This window comes from Cyrtonyx montezumae, unplaced genomic scaffold (genome assembly GCF_038088225.1).
Source record: "Cyrtonyx montezumae isolate F1298 unplaced genomic scaffold, pur_monq_1.0 scaffold_7, whole genome shotgun sequence".
Taxonomy (NCBI): domain Eukaryota; kingdom Metazoa; phylum Chordata; class Aves; order Galliformes; family Odontophoridae; genus Cyrtonyx; species Cyrtonyx montezumae.
In genome coordinates, this window is record NW_027072078.1 from 34607245 (window position 1) to 34616500 (window position 9256).

Here is a 9256-nt window from a genome sequence, read left to right on the forward strand (position 1 = left end):
ACAGCAAGTTCCCATTTTTATTAAGTTCAGCTCTGTTCTCCGCAGCATCGCATGTGGTGCAGTTATCGCAGCAGCTGTGCAGGCAGGTGAATGGATATCTCTGTCAGCTCTTAACATTCTGCAGTGTTGTTACGGTCTGCTTGATACTGCGTCGAGTGAATCAGGTCCTAACCATTTGCTCTGCTTTTCACCTGATTGTGACGGGGCACCGTCACAACTTCCTAGAAGGGCAGGATGGGGCGGGGTCACCAGCGCTGAGTCTGAGCCCCTCTGGCTCCGAGGACTTGCAGAGGTGCCTACAGAGCTCCTGCTCTAGGCGACACCTCAGCCAAAGCCGCAGGGTATTTCCCAGTGGTGCTCAATGAACCTGAGTTCCTCAGTAAATAATTAAATCCGCGGTAACAAGAAGACATGGGAAGAAAAAATTAGGGCACTGCCAATTATCTGGAGTCCAGCAGGAGCAAGCTATTCATTAAGAACTTTTAGGAAGCACTGCTGAGGAGGACATAAAAACTACAGTTAAAAAAAAAAAAAAGTGATTTCTGAAGTTGTTTTTCCTGACTCCAGACCTGGCAGTTTGTCCTTGCCCCCATGATGTGGGTGTTTCACCTTCGCTGGGGCCGCCTGCGGGCGCCGCTGTCTGTATCCACCGCACATACCCGGGGCCTGGGGGGAGTCAGTGCTGCTCCCTGCGGGTTGCCCTGTCACACATCAAAGGGGACAACTCCGATCTTTCCACGTCACTTTTGTAACAGTGTGTTGTCATAATATTTAATTTCAAACCTCGGCTTTTGTAATGGATGTTTTAAAGGACGATTAATATTGTCCAAAATGTTTCCTTTTAGTAAACTTGGGTGGCTTTTTAGGGAGCTTTTTCCAAGTCCCTGGGACCACAGAAGTGGCTCACTAAGACTTTGACTTTTGTTCTGTAACTGACTGAGTTCTCTGTATTTCCCTGGCTGCCCTCGAGTTCGCTGGCCTGTTCTTGTGGTTTACTGAAATATTTTTTTTTTCTCTTTTTATAATGCTCTCTCTCCCTTGGTGCTCTGTGTGGGAGTCATGCAGAGGAGCTGATTAAGCAGAGAAATGCTGAAAATAATTCCACATAAAGCATTTCAAGATGTGCATGAGGACTCTCTCCCCCTCAGTACTGATTTTGCTATTAGGTGAGGCCTGTGATGAAGGAAGCCAGAGAGAAGCACGCTCTTGCAAGTGTGAGTGTTCTGTGCTTGTACTGCTTTCTGCCCTGCAGATGAGCAGACTTTGTATCCTCTGTGCTCTTATGTGCAAAAAGGTGCTGCGTTAAGCAAGTATGGGAAAGTCTGAGCATTTTTCATAGTAAATTTTACTTTTCAGATGGCCTGATGCTCCTGAAATGGGACATACCCTTACTGCTTAAAGACTTTGATTCAGTGCTGTTAAGTTTTCTTTGGCTTTTGTTATTCAGCTCAAGCACTCAAGTTTCCTCATACAAGCACCTTAGGCACATTTCATGGATGGCTATTGTGGTACTCTGGGAAACAAGCTGGTGTAACTGGCATCCATGCATTCGTTTTTCCAGCTAAAGATTCTATTTCCTTGTACTTGTTTCACAGTGTTACTTGTCTTTCTTATGCTTGCCACCGTGGAGAAAAGAGGAAGATTTGGCAGCCAGTGTGGATGCATCCTGCTTATTTCATGCTCAGCACTCAGTCGGAGTCTCAGTGCAGCACATCCAAGTGCAGAGAGGTAATTTAAATGGAGGTCAGGCAGGGAATTCCATGCCCACGCCGAATGGCAATAGATGCTAAACAGTTGCAGGTTGTGTAGACAGCTTTTTTTTTTCTCTGGGCACCCTATGCCTCCAGCCACATCCTGCTGCTGAACAAAGGCACGGCCAGCCAGGAATGTGGCTGTGACACATTCCCGATTGTTTCACAGTGCAAGCCAAGTTTTGGATCAGATGCTTCCTCTCCCCAGCTACAAAGCTGACTGTGCTTTCACTGCAAGCGCTTGGGCTGTGAATGAAAGGCACCTCGTTACTCTGGGCAGCATGAGCCTAGACAGCACGTAAGCAATTCTTTCTGTAGATCCAGAGACTGGATTTGGGTCTGTCTGCACCTCTGTTGAAGTCAGAGTGCGTTTGGAGTGCTGGGACATCTCCAGTTTTTCTCTGTTCTGTGCAAAACACATCCCTAACAAATAACTGCTGAGAATCCTCACAGGGCTGGCTCATGCTTTTCAGAGCTACGGCAGCAAACAGAGGTCAGTGCTGAACAAGGCTGTGCATTACTCTGAGATGCTCATCCTAACACGAGACAGAATATCTACACGTTCTTAACTGTGCCTTGAAGCATGGAATCAACAAGACAGCACACAACATGCAAATGTGCGTTTTTAATTGTTTCAGAGCACAAACACTCCGCCCACATGGATGTTCGTGTAGGAGAGAAAACAGCACGGAGACGGGCAGGCACCTTGTCAGAGGTGCACACGAGCGTGTCTGTGTCGTGTATGACTACAGTCAGCTGACTTACAAAAAGTGTCAGTTTTGTGCTGTGTGTCTTGTTCCACTCCTTCAACAGAACAAATCAGACCCGTGTCAGAAAGAGACTTGGAAGTTCACGAGACAGGGGTTGGGACAGATTAGCAAGTCTGACAGAATGAACCCCTGCATGTAACCAGTCACACGGGTTAAAACTGCATGTGTCAGAGCAGGGAAATCCCTCTGCGAGCCCCAGGCCCTTGTACCCTGCTTTTCTTTGGCCATCATCCATGGAGCAGCCTCAGCCAGACCATAACCTGCCAAAGGGCCTCCCCAGAGCAGTCACCAGACAAGGAAGCAAACCAACTTGTATCCAGCAAGACACCTGGGCTCACTCCTCCCTCGCTAAGGAGGAATCCCAACTTCCAGCTACACAGCTGCTGCTTCAGAGCTGTGAATGCCGCATTATTTACCTGCACTGCTGTTGTCTGTCAGCCTCGGTTTCTGGTAGAGACAGTGATGTCCTGTCACTGTACCTGCAGGAGGACCGAGAGCAGAGCTCTGGTACCCAGGTCCTGGAATGTTCCCGGATCTCCTGTCAGGATCAGCAGTGCTACTGCACTGGTGTGGTGCACGATTAACACTGCAATTAACACAGCATTGAAGAAGACCGCCTGCATTTCCCATAGAAGTATGTCTTGGAGAAAATGTTTCCTTCTGTTTTCATGCCTTGTCTTTTCTGTACTCCAAACCCGCCATGAAATGACTTTAAGGAGATTCTCCCAGCTGTAAGATGTCCTCTCCTGTGCAGACCTGGGCGAGATCTATTTCTGATTGCACACTCGTTTGACAAGTATGATGAGGTGGGGCCTGCTTGGGCGTCTTAGTGGCTAAATTCATGTTTATAAACTGCTCTGAGATCCTCAGATGAAGAAGGGTTTATGAGCACAAAATAACAAATAAGCGTCGCCGGCCACCTGCATTCCCAGGGCAGCAGCCAGTGCTCACACCCCATTAGGATGTGGACCAACAGCACAGATCTGGTGGTTTGGCCACCACTGATTTTCATTTTTATACAGACAATTCTGGGATTTGTCAAAACAGAAAGAAAAGGCACGGTGCCAAGGGTTGTTTAAATTACACAGGGGCTGCTGCTGCTGCGTTGTTGATATCACCAGGAAGGCTGCAGCTCTGGATGCACTCAGGGGGAGCTGCAGCCCTGATTCCTAGCAATAGCCACTCTGTGAGTCCTGCTGCTCCCTGCACTGGGTCCTGCCTTAAGCACAGAACCACAAAATGTCCCTTTCCTGAGCACCTGGGGGGCTGCAGCTCGTGCCGTGCCATGCAGGTCACAGGGAGCCCAGCAGTGTGCATACATGTGCACAGTTGTGCTTGCAAGGAAACGCCAGGAGCCCTTAATGGGCACTGCTGTCGTTACTGCTGTGTCCCTGTCATAGCTACTGTTGTTAATGCTTAACAGAAGTTTGCTGGAAGAACACCACTGTTACAGCAGTGCTTTCTAGGCTAATTAATACCAGTGCTGATGGGTGGAGTGATTTGTATGGATGATATTTCTGGCTACAAAGTCTACTTTGGTTTAGCATTGGGCTTTTTGTGTTCAAAAACATCCCAGGTGGGATGGGGACAAGGCTCCAGGAATGGGTGAGTGTCCCAGTGCCAAGCCCAGAGCCATGGAGACCCCACAGTGCCAGAGGCTGCAGCATCACCGTGCTAGGTCATCACTGTGCTGGGTCATCACTGTGCTGGGTCATCACCACGCTGGGTCATCACCACGCTGGGTCCCCATGCTGTGGCAGCCCTGTCAGCCATTGCTGCTGCTCATTGGCTATGGACAGGAGAAATTGGGCTGGAAGGCTGGGGGAATGTCCCTGCCTGCCTGCTACATCTGGTACATCTCAGGATAATTTATTTTAACCTCTGAAAAGACAAGGGAAAATATTTGAAGGGGATGGAGACTTGCCAGTATTTCCAGTTCATTATAAGCAAAGAACTGTTGCTTATAGCACTTTTTTGGAGCTGAGAGCAGTCTGGTTTTAAATCCCTTAAGCAATGAGGAATCATATACTAGCCAATGTAAATTCTTTGGTAAAGAATTTACTAATTAAAAAAGTTTAATTTTTAAATTCAGCCTAAATTTACCTCTCATTTCCTCCCTTTACATACACGTTCTGCTTCTGTGGGCACGGCTGGATCCCACCTCCCTCTGCTGGGGTTTACCCCAATTTCTCACTGACTCTTAGAGCAGCAGAGCTGGAAGTCTCAGCAGAGCAGGGCTGGGGCCTGTGGGAAGTGGGCAGGGCTGGAATGCCACGAGAGAGGCCAAACCAGCCCAAACTCCACTAAAACCACCCAAAATTCACTGTCAAGGGGCAAAGGTGAGGCTGAGGGCCAGCAGTGACCCAGCAATGGATCCAATGGGAACAGCTTGCCTTGGGATGGTGGCAGACGTGGCATGCTCCAGCTGTGTTCTGTTTGCAACAAAATGCAACTTAGCTAAAAATCACTACTTTCCAGCCAAGTTTTGCTTGCTCAGTAGCACCTTGCACAAGGCCAAGACACAGCCCTATTAACTGCAGTGCAGGGAAAGGCTGTTTCCTCTGCAAGAGGGACGGAGAGAGCTAGGGCAGGAATGAGTGAACAGGCAGGGTGACCAGAAAACAGAGTGTGGGGAGCACAGAGACGCTGAGCGTGAAGGGCATTGCCTGATGATCACACTGTGTAAGCAGTTATGTATGAGTGTTAGCACGATTTTAAAGTTTAATTAAATTCCTGCAAGATTTTTGGGTCTTCATAAATTGCCTTTGAGCTTTCTGCCAACTAGGATATACTCTCTGGCTTCAGAATATGAAAGCAAATGTTGTTGTGTTTTGCAAATGTATTTTCTAATGCATGCAAGTGCTGACTATGCAAAAGCCTCACAGGTTTCCATGATTAACAAAATTACAAAAGCACAAAGGGTAGCAGCTCTTCTTGTTTTTGACTATCCTTTACCAACAGGAGCTGGATCAAAGTGTCCTGTGATTAAGTTCATTAATCACACCCACGCCATGAAAAACCAACGAACCCATGTTTTTTTTCTCAGAGGAAGGCATGCTTGGAGCTGGCCAGGGTGGATGCTGTTTGGGTTTGGCTGTTTACCTGCCTGCACTTCTTGAAGCAGGATGTGGCCTCTAGGAAGCACAGAGGGGCAGACGGATGGACAGCAGTGCTGTGAGACCACCCCAGGAGCAGGGCCTCTGTGTTAAAGACTTTGTGGCCAAATTCTGCTCTTCCTTCCCCAAGAGCAGGGTCTGTGGTGGGGGTGGGGTCCAGCTCTGCTGCTCACGTGGGCTGCACACACCGACAAGAACAACTCAAAAATAGTTCAGGAATGCTTCAGCAGCACTGGGGCTGATCCAGGCACGTGGCTTTTAAATTCTGAGTTTCAGTGAGCAATAAATAAGAGTAAACTGAGAGTAAATGGTGATGGTGTCTCACCAGGCTCATCCGAGCTGCAGGGTCTGGTCATTCTGGCTGGAAAAGTGATTAGGATCTCAAAGGGCAGGAGCCAACCATTCAGCCAGCCGGCTTGGCACCGCTGGGAATGGCCAGCAGGGGATGAGCTGAGCAATGTGTGACAAAACAGGGAGGCTGCCCTAGTGATCCACCACCTGGACTATCCCAGCCCTGTATTGGGGATCTTTGTGCCCTGAGGCTGCACCACACCGCTTTGTGAGCGACCCTTCTCCTGTCTGCAGTCCCACCATGGAATCACTGCTGAGCACTAGCCAGAAACATGCTGGGCCTGCGTGGATCACACACATCAGTCCCCAGGTGGAGCCCCCACCCTGGATGGTCTCCATGCCCCGTGTCTGTCCCGTGTCATGGCGAGCCTTGATGTGACACCATTGCTTTTGTCAGTGCAGGGTTACTGATGGGATAAGGACTGCAGTGTGTCCTAGTGCAGCGTCGAAGGGGTTATACTGATAAGCCACAGCTCTACGTGGAACAAAGCTGGCATTTCAGAGAGACGACAATGGATTGTGTTTTCTGTATTCATTTTAGTCATCCATTTGGCATTGAGGCTGAGGTCACCCACCCAGCCGTGCACTGCAGCATCTCTGTTCTGGCCAGCAAGGAGAAGCAAAACAAAGAGGAGCTGAGTCAGCAGGAATCGGGCAGCAGTCATGGATGGAAAAGTGCTCTGCTTGATGGCTTCGGTAACACTGCTCCAGTCCATTCCAGGACACTGCTTAAAACCCTTCCGAGCAAGCATTTTTCCTGACATATGTCCTAGCACTTTGCACGGCCACTGGTCATGCTCAATTCCCATTTCACATCGCTGACAATAACTGCCAGCTCGGCCTGGTTTTGTGGCCGAACGATATGATTTGCAATGCAAGCACTCCTACACCAGCCAAAACTGCTGCCATCTGTAAGTGTTTTCTCTAGCAACAGATTCATTTCCTTTGAAACATTAGGAAGGCTGAAGATCTGACATGCATGCATATGCAGACACGTGTCTTGAAAAAGCACGCAGCGAGCACACACATCCACACACCTCTGCTCAGCCTGACTTTTGCACCACGCGGAGAAAAGAGCTGATGTGTCCCCTGTCCTCTGTTCTGGGACTCGTGCTTTAGTTACACTGCGGATAGCCAGGCAGCCTGTGCTTGGGTCTGACATCCCATTGCACTCCCTGTATCGATTCCCTCTTGTCTGGGTTCAGCCGAGGCACGCTGGGCTGCCTTCAGCCCTGCTTCACTGAAGCAGTAAATAATTCAGTGTGAACTTTTGCTATTTCTGCCTCAAAACAGAAGCGGAGGCATTTTGACCTGGTTGCCAAGGGGAAGTTGTATGGGAGAATCTGCACTGTGGAACTCTTGTTTCATTTAGCTTCAGAACCAAAGGTGGGCACGGCAGCTTGATGATGACCAAGCCTGGGGCACTGTTTTTGCTCCTCATGCCTTTGGGGCAGGGCAGAACCTTGAGGGCTGCAGCCACAGGTGGAGAACCTGCATTCATCCCATCCTTAAATGGCGACCAGGATGGTGGGACCCCAAAAGCTCTGCCAACAGAGCTCACAGCACATTCCTTGAGCTGGTGTGGGTACACACATCCTTCACTGAGAAAGCTGGAAGTTCCTACCTTTAGAACATGGCTTAGTGGGCACGGTGGGGATGGGCTGCTGGTTGGACTTGATGACCTTACAGGTCTTTTCCAACCTTAATGATTCTATGGATCTACCATTCTAAAGCAAAGGCAAAAGGAGTGCTGCCGTGCCACATTGTGCCAGCAGCTGCTGGGAGCTCAGAGCTCAGTGAGATCCTGGCACAAAGAGCTGGTAGGACCTGGGAACCCGCTTCAGAATGCAGGCTCCAGTCACGGAGCTTGCAGAGACGAGCAACCTCAGCGCTCACAAAGCTCCCCCCTGCTTGTCGTGACACAAATGTTATTCATCAGCCCTGCAAAGGGAAACCTATATTTTTCTCGTGAGTTCTGAAACTCATTTAAGGCCTCTAAACAGCTTCTATCAGCTGAAAAAATCGAATTAATTTTATTCCTATTGCCTAACAGTCTTGGGGAGTTCTTTGTCGAGGGGAAAACAATGGAAACTTGTGCGGCACTCGCGCCCAAGCGCTGCGTGGAAGCGCCCCGAGCTCCGCTCCGTCCCGGCACAAGGACGGCTTTGTCCCACGCTGGGGCTGCGGGGCAGCTCTGGGGGCCACGTGCTGCCAGGCGAGCTGGGAGCGGAGGGAGAGGAGAATATTTTTGCAATTAAGAAAAACAATTCACCCAGGCTGAAAGATGTCCCTGCCTTAAAACTAACTCTGAGGCTTCTTTGACAGTGTTTGCGGGCGGTTTGAAGCTGACAGGCGGGTGCACGCATCCACCCTGGCCTCAGCCCACGTGCGTGCAGGAAGTGCTGCTTTACGTTCAGATATGAGCTCTATTAAATATTGACTCATCTCTCCCATTATTTTCTGCTCCATTATCTCATTTTCACAAGCATTTAAAATTCTTTGCCTTTCTGGGCATTCTGAAGTTGCATTTCATCTGCCTGCCCTCCTGCCCATCCATCAAGGGGAGCTCCCAGCCAGGGCACATCACAGCCCACGCAGCCCCACGTGGCTCACGACAGGGATTCACTGAGACTGGTCACGAGCTCCTGTGCACTGCTGCTGTCCCTGTGTTCAGTGCACAGAACATCCTAGCCATGAACTGCACTGATACCTAAGGATGCTGAAGGAGTGCGACAACGAGTGTGATCACAGGGGACACGTCCTAGAGAGGACACTGCACTCCATCCCACACAACAAATGCTTGTGCTGTTTTCTGCAGCTGAATTTGCCTTCAGACTGTGGGCTGATTGCTCAGACTGCCTGTCCTGGGAAACAGAAAAATCAGTGCTTTGCTAAAAATGCCCTGGGCTGGATCTCCCCCACCCATGGTGCTGGGCAGGTTTGCCCAAGGCACAGGCAAGCAGCTGTGGGTTTGCTGAACCAGCACTGCCTCACCTGCAGAAATCCAGGTCAGTAAACCAGCACGGCAGAAAAAGGCCTTTCTGCCATTACAGCAGTTTTTCCTCCAAACTCATGTCTGTGTTCAGATCTGCTCTGAAAATTACACTCTGTGAACTCTAGAGAGAGCTCTCACCGCTGCATCCCAGCCAGCTCTGCTGCTGCACAGCTGTGCACCGGGGTCTGAGCCGAAATATTTCTAAGGAGCAAACCAGCAGTTGGAGGAAAGACTCAGAATCACTGTGCCAAATATCCTATGCTGCCTCCTTTG